Here is a 13,423-nt window from a genome sequence, read left to right as displayed (position 1 = left end):
GTGCGCCAGGGATGCATCCTGTCTCCATACCTTTTCAACATGTATGCAGAGCAGATTATCCGAGAAGCTGGGCTCTATGAGGAGAATTGTGGCATCAGGATTGGTGGAAGATCTATTAACAATCTGTGTTATGCAGATGACACAACCCTGCTTGCTGAAACTGAGGAGGACCTCATGCACTTGCTGCGAAGGGTCAAGGACTGCAACCTTCAGTATGGACTTAGGCTCAATGTCAAGAAGACAAAGATTCTTGCCACTGGACCAATTGGCAGCGTCAGGATGGATGACGAAGAGATTGAGAGTGTTCACAGCTTCAGTTTGCTCGGTTCCACAGTCAACACTCTTGGCACCAGCAGTTAGGAAATCAAAAAGCGTATCGCAATGGGAAAGTCTGCTGTTAGGGACCTCTCTAAGGTACTCAGGAGCAACAGTATGTCTCTGGAGACTAAGGTGCGCTTGATACAGGCCATGGTATTTGCAATCGTTTGTTATGCATCAGAGAGTTGGACAATGACTAGGGAGGACAGAAGGAGAGTGGATGCTTTTGAGCTGTGGTACTGGAGGACAGTACTGAATGTACCATGGACTGCCAGGAAAACAAACAGATTCATCTTGGAGAGGATTAAACCAAACTACTTCTTGGAGGCAAGGATTCTGGGGCTTCGTCTGACATACTTTGGACATGTTGCCAGGAGGGACGGGTCCTTGGAGAGGGACATCATGCTTGGGAGGGTGGAGGGACAGCGCAGGAGGGGAAGACCCTCTGTGAGATGGATTGATTCGGTGACTGGGGTAATCAGGATGGGTGTGTCAGAGGCGGTGCGGTTGGCGCAGGATAGAGCAGGGTTTAGGGCTGTTGTGCATAGGGTTGCTATGAGTCGGAGACGACTCGACGGCACATAACAACAACAACAACATATATCATACAGCAGCATCAGGAAATTTCCTTGTCCAGAATCCTACTTGTCGCCATAGGGAAGCCTTCTCAGATTTTTAGCATAAGCTCCCGTCTGTCTAAGCACAGGTGACAGATACCTTGGGAATCATACTTGAATGTGGATCATAAGGACCAGAGGCAAGGAGAGTGACACGGCTTTCTGTATTTCAGCCATAAATTGCTGTTGCTCAGGCCGCCATTCAATGAAACACAGGGTTGCTGGGAGGTTTCTTTTGGGTTTTTTTTAGTAACTTTATATATAGAAACTAACAATATTCCAAGATATGGGTTCTCCAAAATTCATATAGACCAATTAAACTAATCCAATAGACCAATAGAATCTCCTGTTTAGTCTTGGGAGTAGTTAGTGACAGCAGCTTATTGTTAATTGCTTGTGGAATGTCATGGGTGGCTCCTGCCCAAGTTATTCTCAATACTTTCACTGTTTGTAAGGGCCTTGGGTCTTTGCTGGATTTATTAACTAACCTTGGTTGGTCATGTGGACAATCACTATTTTTGAATTATTCCTAACATGTTCTTTGGTGTTTGATATTAAGAGGATATCATTAATAAAATGGACAACTATACTGCATATCTGAGCCAAGTTCAAATCTCTTCTAACCAGGTTATGACAATAGTCTATCAAGTTCACATAAACTTACGGTAAAACCCTAAATCTAAATTAGGATCCTCTTCATGTGAAAGCAAAGTGTGGCTGGATCTTTTATGAGATTGGAATGCAGAAAAAGTATTTCTAGTACCAGACTTCCTTAGTGTACTGTTTTTTCTACATCATTGATACCGTGTCTGTGACTACTGAAGTCACACGTAGCACACTACTTTAGGCCTCCATAGTCTACAGTTAATCTCCATAAGCCATCTGCATTTTTTACAGGCCATATAGGGCTGTTAAATAGAATTTGTGAGCACCAACACCTCAGCCTTTAGCATACCTTTAATCAAAGCAGTTATATTCTTTTTGTCCACCAGTTTTCCTTGGAGAGATCAACAAGCTTAATCACACCTTTAATTCAATCTATCACACTAATCATCAACTCTGGGATAACTTGTCATATGAGTGTATTTTCTAATGTCATGTGTCTCTGTTGCACAGTTAATTGTGAGTCTAGCATTAACCCATATATGTTTTTCCATTCTTCAGCATACGGAAACACGGATGCTACCCCAAAATTAGTCACTCTTACAATCCATTTTAGTATCAGTTCTGCAGAAAGCTGTTGATAATGATCTATAAGCTTATTTATTTCCTCTACTCCATATCCTTGGTTACAGAAATTTCTTTTATTCTCCTTTTTTAAACAAAATTTTTCTTTTATACTGGTTTACTTACAAAGTGGGTATGCATTGGTTTTCACATAGGATCCTTCCCATTTCCTTAATCCACTCATCCCACCCAACAAATTGTGCAACCCTATGGTTAACCACCCCACTCCCACCCATCCTCACACTTCTGCTCCCACCCTCACCCCCTTGGATTTTCATACACATTCTACAATAATGGTCTTGTACAATATTTTTACTTAATGAGACTAAGTTCACTTAGCATAATGTTCTCCAGCCTCTCCCAAGTCAGGTAGTATTTACAAAATCATTGCTCCTGCCTGCTTTGTAGTATTCTATTGTCTGAATGTACCATTATTTCTCAATCTATTCCATTGTGGTTGGATGGTTTGCATGTTCTTGTGATGGTGAATAACAATGTTGGTGTAAAAGTTTCCATTTGTTTTCCTGTTCTTATTTCCTTGGAGTATATTCCAAGCAGTGGAATAGCTAGGTCATATGGAATTTCTATGTTCAGCTTTTTGATGAAACACCAAACTGTCGTCCAGAGTGGTTGTACCATTTTACAATGCCACCAACAATATATAAGAGTTGCTATTCCTCCACATACAGTCATTTCTTGATCCTCCCCGTCTCCATCCCCAAATATTTTATTGGGGTGATCACAGGTTGGAGAAGTATTTCTGTGGGTTTTTTCCTAGTGGGTTTTTCTTTCCCAGTTAACTAGCTCCTCAGGAGATTGGCACACTACCTGCATATCCCAGAAGTAAATTTTGCTGTTAGTAACTGTCTGCAACATAACAGCTGCATTTTTTTTCATGGATATTCTTTAATCTACCCAGAGTCCCAAGGTTCCTTGTTTTTTGTTTACTCATTTTTGCCCAAAGACACACATGTTACATAGATTCTGGAACTTTGTACAAAATCCCACTATCCTGAAACCAATTTGTCTTGCTAAGATTGATAGATAGCTTTTTATGAGAAGCCTCAAGTCAATGTACTTCCAAATGCTTAACCGATTGTATAAATCCATACTATTAACAGCTCCATATGTGGCTCAGTTCTCCAATTCTTCTATGTCCTGTGGATTTGAAGATTTATTAGCAGGTCCTCTAGAGTTTCAGACCCCTCAGAGGAATGATTTACATAATAATAGGTATGCAGGCTACTGTTTTTGTAGAAACTGGTAAGCAGTGGTCTAGGGTGTATGCCCCAAGAAGCATAAGCACAGTTGCTATCTATCACACGTGTGTTGATGTTTTCACACACCTTCCGATGTGGAGAGTGTCCTTTTTATATTACTGTTTCAGTTGTTGATGATTTGCAAGACCACACTGATTTTCAAGACCATATGTCTCCAGTTAAGGTAGCTGAAGACCGGAGGAGTCTAACTATAATGGCTAAGAAGAACCCACATTTTAGGCTAACAGCAATGTTTGTTGACAGGAGAAGGCCTGTCCTTGAGAAAATATAACATGCTGGGAAAGATAGAGAGTCAGTGGAAGAGAGGAAGATACTCAAGGAGATGAATTAACACAGCAACAATGGGTTTTAGCACTGAAAAGATCATAAAGATGGCACAGAGTAGGGTAAAGTTTTGGTCCGTTTTCATAAATTGCTGTAGGTTTTATTTGACTAGATGACACATAATAAACTCTTCTAGGCTAGTGGGTCTTCCAAAGTCTATAAAAGATTTCTTGTTTATTTTTTTAAAATCTTTCTGCATATTTTCCTTTGTTGTGATTTTTTTGCATCTATTGTGTCATATTCATTATATTTTATTTCTCTGTCAAAATTCTTCACCTACCCATGCATACTTTCTATATTTTCTATGAGAATTTTTAACAAATAAGACTAATCTTGAGTGTGTGTAATTATATGTGTACATTGTCCTTATTCCTTTGTGTGTGTTCTAGCTTTCTGGTTGAAGTAATAAATTTAATTTAGTATTAAAGAGACTTAAGCAAGACTTTCTGTCTAAAATGAGCAGCATTCTTTTGTTAGAATTTCAGTTGTCATGAGAAGTTGGGTTATTTTACTCAGAAGTTTAAATTTTACTTTATCACCATTGTTTCAGTTTTAATCTCAGTAAACTATTTGCTGAACTTCTACAATTCACCATTTAGTCAGGATTACATTAGTTTGCAAGAAAATTTTGCTACTATGTTATTTAATTACAGGTTTTGCTTGATCTTTTGTTTCTGTGTATTGAAACATCTCTTTAACCTCACAATTTATAATATTTTTTAAAGGTTAGTATAGAAGTGGGCAGGAGTTAGGTGGAAAGGCATTATCTCTTATTCCAGTTCAAATAAAGCCTTAGCTATGTTCTCTGTACCTAACTTTAAAAGAAGGATCTTATTCTTTATTCTGATCTTCCTTCAGCTTTTGAAGTTTCCTAGTGATCTATGTTCTTCTCTCTCCAAGAGTAGAATTGTTGTGTCTGTTTGAGTTTTTTTCCTTCCTGTTTTATCCCCATTTTCCAGCCCCACAGAGCCTTCATTTGTGTTTTTAGAATTAACCAGGCTTTCTGTTTTAGTCAAGAAAAATCTTTGATTTTAAAAGGTAAACAATACAGGTGATTTTGCATGGACTGCCAAGAAAACAAACAGATCTATCCTAGAGAGGGTTAAACCAGGCTACTCCTTGGAGGCAAGGATTCTGGGGCTTCGCCTGACATACTTTGGACATGTTGTAAGGAAAGAGAGGTTCTTGGAGAGGGACATCATGCTTGGTAGGGTAGAGGGACAGCGCAGGAGGGGAAGACCCTCTATGAGGTGGATTGATTCAGTGATGGGGTAATCGGGATAGGTGTGTCAGAGGCAGTGAGATTGGCACAGGATAGAGCAGGATTTAGGGCTGTTGTACATAGGGTCGCTATGAGTCACAAACGACTCGACGGCACATAACAACAACAATGGTTTGCTTACAAAGTTTGTATATACTGTGTTGCACACTATTCCTCATTCACATTGTGCTGCATACAATCATTCCCATGCACCATTTTTTACAAAATTAATCACTTTGCTTTTTAAAATTAATCACCATTAGACTATGCCCATCATTATCTTGTCTTTTTCAGTCCCTGCTGCATGTCTTTCTCATTTCCTTTACCCCCTCCCTCCACCCATCTACAATGAAGATTTTAATCCTTTTCCAAGGTAACTATTGTGCCTGTGCTCTAGGTCTACAATGTAGGAGACCTAGACCTATCTTTCTTCTAACACTCAGAGTACAAACTTTCATTTGAACAATGAAAAATTAAGTTCACTTTACATCTACAGTTTCCAGAGTTTTTATATTATCTCAGGCTCACCTAACCCTAGTATTTCATAATTTTATTAAGAACTTTTAGGTGGATTAGTATTAGCATTTGCAGTACTTCACATTCCTTCTTTCCATTCTTATTAGAGATGTTAGTTTTTCTTTTGAATATAGACTAGTTGACTTTCCTTTGAATCGGTGAGTGACTGATCGAAAAACAATACAATTTTCTAAGGATTTTTCATTTTTTTTATTTTTATATTTTCTATATATATTGGAGCCCAGAACATGATACAATTTCAAAATTCTGAATATTTCAATTGAAGTTAGTATTTTATAATTTTCAATACATCAAACAATAATTCTAAAAATAGCACAATTTTCATATATAAACTTTATTATATTTCATATTATGAAGCAGTATTTCTTATAAATATACTCTATAAGCATTTACATTATACCAATAGTTTAAAGTCATACCTGTATAAATTATTATAACTATGCTTTTACATTTATTTTATTTTATATATTTATTTTATATATGAAAATTAGAAATATTCATTGACTAGAAATTTTATTAATATTCCAAATGAAAAACTACAGTTCTGGTAGTGTACAAAAAACAAGCCATAAATCTGCTTTATTGTATATAAATTACTGGGCAAATATGCATTCACTTGTTTGTTTAAACAACATAAATATTTATGCATGGATTTTCTATTACTACTCTGGTAACTTATTAAATAATGATATTCACAGTTAATGTTTACATATGGATCTTCTATTGTCATTTACAAATTTGACCTCCTGGAATCAGAAAATAATCTAGACATGAAACTCAAATATTATTTTACTATTTTTCAACTTGATAGAAATGTTAAAAGGCTCAATTACACAAGTTAGAAAGTTAACTTCCTTCTTTATTTAGAGAGATGAAGAAGTGGTTATAGAACAGTCTAACTTTCTAGTTAAATGAAATTATTTTATCACTTCTGATTAAAATATTCCTCCCCTTGGAACTAAAATCTCCACATCAACAGGACCTAGAACTGCAGGGACTCAAACAAAACAAAACAAAATGACTTACAAGCGAATCACTAGCAATTATAATGAATACTGTCACTTTCCTGTAAATCTATATTGGGCGGGGGAGGGGTAGGAATCATGAGTTTAAAGCATACACTACCTCCTGAAGACCACTGTCTAAATCATGCAAAGTCTTACCACTTAATAACAAAGTAACTGAGTCTTTAAAAGCCTATTACATCATTCTAAAATGTCAATTACTTCAAGATGATGTGGACCATGGCGAGATCATTGAATTTCATGAGCACAAACAAGTCTCATGTTTATTTGCCATGAACTAAGTTCCTTCATCAGAGGCAGTACTGTGTGGAATAATATGACAGTAGGTGTGGTGTTCTGTAAACCCATGAACTGTAGTTTGAGAAAAGCATAGTGTGCAGGGAAGGTAAAATTACATGCAGTATTTATTTCAATAAGAAAAAAATGTTATTTCTTTTATGCTGAAAAATGGTTCAATGTAATCAACCTGTTGCCAGTGGGTTGACTATTAACCCCAGGAAATGTTACTTTATCAAGGACACAGTGTTCACCTCTCCTAACGAAGAGAAACAACACTGACTATAGAAGATAAATCCTTACAGCATGAAAATCCATGTTGCAGAGCCCACATATAACTTTCATCCCACCACCACAACCATTTTACTCATGAGTTCATGAGGCAGTGGCTGAACTGACAGGGTAGGTAAAAAGGTAGACTTATATTCACAAAATACATCTACCTATCCACTGATTTATTAAAATTTCACTCTACCAAGACCACTTCTGAGCAAACATTTATATTCAACACAAATATTGTTAGATTATTTTTTCTCTCACAGAGGTCTATCCATATATCATTTTCCCAGATCTTAATTTCTAAGTCCATGGTCATTTAACCAAATTTGGTCACAGCTCATGAATCATTACACTATTCCACTGTTGGTCATTGCTGTTTATAAACAAAATGAACAACCAAGTGAACTGTTCAAAATTCTGTCCATTGAGATTATTTCCCTACACAATGCTCTTTATAGAGTTTTCAAAAAAGAGCTGTAGTGTTGCCACAGTTCTGACCATTTTATTTTAGTATTAACTCTAGTGTTGAAACACCTGGTATTAAACCATTGATACTCCTGTCTTACATAGTCTCTTTATCAACCAACTGATGGTAGAGAAGACCCCATGAGGATGTAAGTAAAAACTGAAAGACCAAAATTAATGTAGTCAGAGTACAAATTATGGGCTTTTATGTCATTTCCTTATATAGCTAATTAATTCCATAAGAGAATGCTTAAGCTTTACTTTATACATAAGATTTTTATGTGATGATTGAGTATTGCTGTATAAATGTAACTTTATTACTTGATGACTCTGTATTTGCTGGTAGACAATTCTGTTTACAAAATTTGTTGGCTTATAAGATTGCTGGTGGTTTATTATTGTACATTGGTATCCTTATAGCTGGAAAGTGGGTGTCCCTAACATTAAGATCCCAGATGCTTGGAGGTAAGGATGGCAAAGTTTCATCTCTCCTACTTTTGACATGTTAGGACTAGGTATTACTTGGAAAAGAATATCATGTTTGGAAGGGTGCAAGTCAGCAAAATACAGGAAGATCCCCATTGAGATTCATTGACCCAGTGATTACAGCAATGGGCTCCAGTGTACCAGATATAGTGAGGAAGGCACAGGATAAGACACAATTCATGTCTGTTGCCATACAGACACTATGAGTACTGTTCAACTAGAATAAAAAAAGAAATTAAAAAAATAATTTAAAAACTAAAAAAAAGATGATGGGTCTTGTATCCCAGACTAATCCTCTCCTTAATATATTAAATACTTCAGCATAAAAAATTTAACCAATGGCTAGGCAAGTCATATTGAATGATAATTCTTTGGAACTACAGACATGTATATATGCCTATTTATGTGATGACTGGTTATCCAGAAAGAAGTGAAACAGCACTTTGACAAAGAACTACCAGAAATACAAGTTCAGTTTAGAAGAGACTATGGCACTACAGACATTATCACCACTGTCAGATCTTGGCAGAAAGCAAAAAGTACCAGATGGATGTCTATCTATCTGTGTTGCATTGACTATGAAAAGACATTTGACTGTCTTGATTACAACAAATTATGACTAACCTTAGGGAAAATAGAAATCACAGAACACTTGATTTTACTTATGCAAACCCTATACTTGGCCTAGGAAGCAGTCCTCAGAATAGAGAAGGGAAACGCCTCATGGTTCAAAATCAGGAAGGAATTGCATCAAGGATGAATCCTATGTCCATACCTTTTCAATCTATAGGCAGAACTGATAATTCAGGAATCAGGGCTTTATGAGGAGGAATGTGGCATCAAAATTGGAATAACCAAAACCCTTCATTATGCAGATGATATAACTTTGCTTGTCATAACTGACATATTTGCTTTGACATTACTGAGAAGGACCTGAAGCACTTGCTGCAGAAGAAAGTCAAGAACTGTAGTCTTACCAAGAAGACATCAAGAAGACAAAGATTCTCACCTCTAGGCCAACTGGCATCACTATGGTGGATGGAGAAGAGATTGAGTTGTTAGCAATTACAGCTTTCTGAGATCCACAATCAACCCTCTTGACACCAGCAGTCAGGAAATCCAAAGATGAATTGTCAGGGATCTTTCCAGAGTGTTGAGAAACAATAATGTCATTCTAAAGATTAAGGTACACTTGATTTAGTCCATGACCTTCACAATTACTTGCTATGAATCAGAGAGCATAATGACTTTGAGTTGTGGAGCTTGAAAAGAGTCTTGAACTTACCATGGACTACCAAGAAAACAAATAGGTCTGTCTTGGAGAGAGTGAAATCTAGGATTTTGAAGCTCCATTTCACATATTTTGGTCATGTGGCCAGGAGGGACCAATCCTAGGAGAAGGACATCATGCTTGGAAGGGTGGAGGGACAGCGCAGGAGAGGAAGACTCCTGATGAGATGGATTGAAACAGTGACTAGGGCATTAAAGGTAGGTGTCTTGGAGGGTAAACTTCAGAGCTACTGTACATAAGTTGGCTATACGTCACAGGCGACTAGATGGCACATAACAAAAGCAAACATATGATGACTGTATTAAATTATTTTGAATGTTGAACCAGTTTGCAAATCTAGATAATTTCTACTTGACCATCATATCTTCCACACATTGTTCACATTGTTGTATTCAATTTGTTGGATTGTTTTTTGGAGGTTAAGGGAGTGTTGTGAATTTTTTTTGTCTATATCTATACTTCTTATAATATCTTTAATTTGTTATGTATTAGGACTGTCATTTTCACAATATTGACTCTGCTTATGCAAAGAAAAAATGTTTTTTCTATTTTCTATTTTTTTATTTAAATTATAGATGCTAGGTATCATTTCTTTCTTAACTATTTGGTACAATTAACAAACAAGTTCACTTGACACGTGCTATTTTATAAGGTTGTTAACCGCTGATTTAATTTATTTTAATGGTACAGGTCAGTTAAGATTATCTATTTCTATTAATAGGCCTTTAGGAAATTGTATATTACAAAGAATAAACTAATTTCACCTAAGTTATCAAACTTGTAGCCATAGACCCATTATCAAATATGAAGTCATAGACCCATTACATGAACAATAAACATGAATCCTCACAAATCCTAAGATCTACCAACCGTGCAAGATTAAATGGGAAATATTTTCTTAAAGTCCAATTTCAGAAGTTAGAAAGGAGGGGGAGGATATGTTTGATATGGGAATTATATTAATTTTTTAATATTATACTTATATGGGAATTGTATTAAAGGAATTGTAACTGATATTGCAAAGCCAAATATGCATAAATTATTGAATAAAAAACTAATTTTCTGTGGCAACTTTCACTCATAATACAATAGAATGTTAAAAAAATTGTGGCCACAGAATAGTATAAAAGTAGCAAAGATCATGCAGGAACCACCATATCTGACCTTTATCAGCTTACAAAGATATACTGTCCTCATCCATAGTATCAATAACACAAAACTAATGTTCATAAGGTCATACATATTCACCCACACTCCCATATCTCTTTCTACTCCTCTCACAACCAATCTTACTGCTTTTGTGGGTCCTAAATTTGATGTAGTAGCTCACAGAACATGCACAACCATATTGCGGAAATCAAACGTTAATGATACAGATTAATAACCACATACAGTCAATACAGCTCCCATCATAGCTACAAGATTTCTACCTCCAGGCCATTGTTTCTGAGTTTTCAGTCCTGTCAATATTGGCTCTCCCTCTTTAATTGTCCAATAAACCTCCAAGTCTTGCCAATATTGGCTCTTACCTCCCAGTTTTCCAATAAAGCTCTCAGTCCTATCAATATTGGCTTTCCATGCACCCTTCACCCCCCAGGTCTCTTCTTACATCAAGTCTCTATTTCTTCCATGACAGCTTTTTTTCCTAGTGGTGATGTTTCTTTGATGGTGGTGGTAGAAGGTCTCTTTCCCCTACACAGACAGGGCTAGGAGTGGAGTTGAAGGCTGGGGGTGGGGTGTGAAGATGGAGTGTGAAGTGTGGAAATAGAGATTTGGGGGTGGGAGTTAAAGGAGTGGGAACTGGGATTTCGAAGGGATGGGGAAGATTGATCTTTGCGGCTTGAGCTGTTCAAATTATTGGCAAGACTCATCAAACTCCTTGTAGATTGCTGAAACTGGCTAATCCCCTTGTGGAATGGTAGATAACCAATGCCCCTGTGGAAAGCACAGCATGCCCCATTCACATGGTCAGTTATCCACATGCAGAGGGTTAGGGTAGCCATATTGAAAGATAAACTCCACAAGTATTTAATAATATTCCTCTATTATTCTTATTTTTAATTTTTAAAAAAATATTATTTTTATTGTTATTTGAGTGAAAAATTAAAAAGGAAATTAGTTTTCCACTCACTTATTAAAATATATTTTAATATAACTAATTGCAATACTTACACTATATTTGCATATTTTTTCCACTTCTTCCTTATAATCCTTATTTTCATTAATCCTTCTATCTCATCTTCCTTTCATTTTATTTGTCCTTGGACAAATGCTGCTTTCCTATAACATAATATAGTTGTTTTTTCTAAGGAGAGAATGCTTCTCTTTATATACCTTCACCATTAGTGTGCCATATGGCTAAAATACTTAACATCCGTGTAAGCAGTGGTGATGAAGGCTCTAATATAGCTGATATAAACAAATGTTTTTCACTCTTTTATTTCTTATCCTAGCTTGGCCTTTCTTAAGCTGAAGGAATGAAGGGACAAATTCAAGTCATAGTTGTATCAGAGTCAGTGAAACGGGCTTAGGACAGAACAGACTTCAGAAGTGTTATACATAGGGTATTTATGAGTTGCAGGAGACCAAATGGCACATAACAAAAACAACAACATCCTGTGCAGTCGTTTTCATGATATTTTAAAATAATCAGATTTTATTATTTTAATTTCTTATGAGTTGTGGTGCTAGAGAAGAGTGTTGAATACACCATGGACTGCTAAGAGAACAAACAGGTTTGTCCTGGAGAGGGTGAAGCCAGAATGTACCCTGGAGTCAAGGATTCTGAAGCTTCGTCTGACATACTTTGGGTGTGTTGCAAGGAGGGACTGGTCCTTGGAGAGGGACATCATGTTTGGTAGAGTGGAGGGATGGCACAGGAGAGAAAGACCCTCGATGAGATGGATCGATTCTGTGAGTGGAGTGGTGGAAATGAATATGTTTGAGACAGCAAGGTTGGCACAGTATAGAACGGCGTTTAGGGTTCTTGTACATAGGGTCGCTATGAGTAGCAAAAGACTTGATGGCACATAATAATGACAACAAAATTTCTTATATTGCTGACCTATTTAAATTTTACTTAGTTTTGCTTTGTTTATATGCTTATGTTTTAATTTACTCTTATTTTTTCCATATTCTAAAGTGGAAGCTTAGAACATGGAGATCAGTTATTTTTTTCTTTTTAATAATAGGTGACTGGAAAGCAAAAGTTGGGAACAGAGAAGAAGAAGATTCAGTAGTTGGAAAACATGGACTTGGTGACAGAAATGAAGCGGGAGAGAGAATGATCGAATTTTGGATCATCAATGACTTATTCACTGCAAATACATTTTATAGGAAACATAAACACAAGTTATACACATGGATTTCTCCTGAATCAGATCGATTACATCAGTAGAAAAAACAGCAGGAGAAGCTCAATATCAGCTGTGAAAACTAGGCCAGGAGCTGATTGTGGAACAGACAATCAACTACTCATATGCAAGTTCAAGCTGAAGCTGAGGAAAATTAAACCGAATCTGCGGGAGCCAAAATATGACTTTGAGCTCATCCCACCTGAATTTCAGAACCCTCTCAGGAACAGGTTTGAGGTCTTAAAGACGAATGAGTGAATACCTAATGAGTTGTGAGAGGATGTCAAATGTATCATCCAGGAAGAGTGCAGACGGTCATTACAAAGACAGAAGAGAGAGAGAAAAAAAATAGACCAAAATGGGTGTCAGAAGAAACTCTGAAGATTGTACTGGAGCAGAGAAGTCAAAGCACCAGGAAGAATTCAAGATTAAAGAGTTGAGCAGAAGATTCCAATAGGCAGCACGGGATGACAAAGCAAAATATTACAATGAACTGTGAAAGGAGCTGGGGTCGGAAAATCAAAAGGGTCGAACTTCAGCATTTATTAAACTCAAGGAACTGAAGAACAAATTAAACCTTGAGTTGCTCTAATCAAGGATGCTTTGGGTAGAATATGAAATGATGCAGGAATTATTAAAAGAAGATGAAAGAAAATACTGAGCCACTGTATCAAAAGGAATTGG

This window comes from Elephantulus edwardii, unplaced genomic scaffold, assembly GCF_000299155.1.
Source record: "Elephantulus edwardii isolate Elephantulus edwardi_28Jun2011 unplaced genomic scaffold, EleEdw1.0 scaffold00188, whole genome shotgun sequence".
Taxonomy (NCBI): Eukaryota; Metazoa; Chordata; class Mammalia; order Macroscelidea; family Macroscelididae; genus Elephantulus; species Elephantulus edwardii.
The sequence above is the reverse complement of the archived record's forward strand: the minus strand, read 5'-3'. Positions refer to the sequence as shown.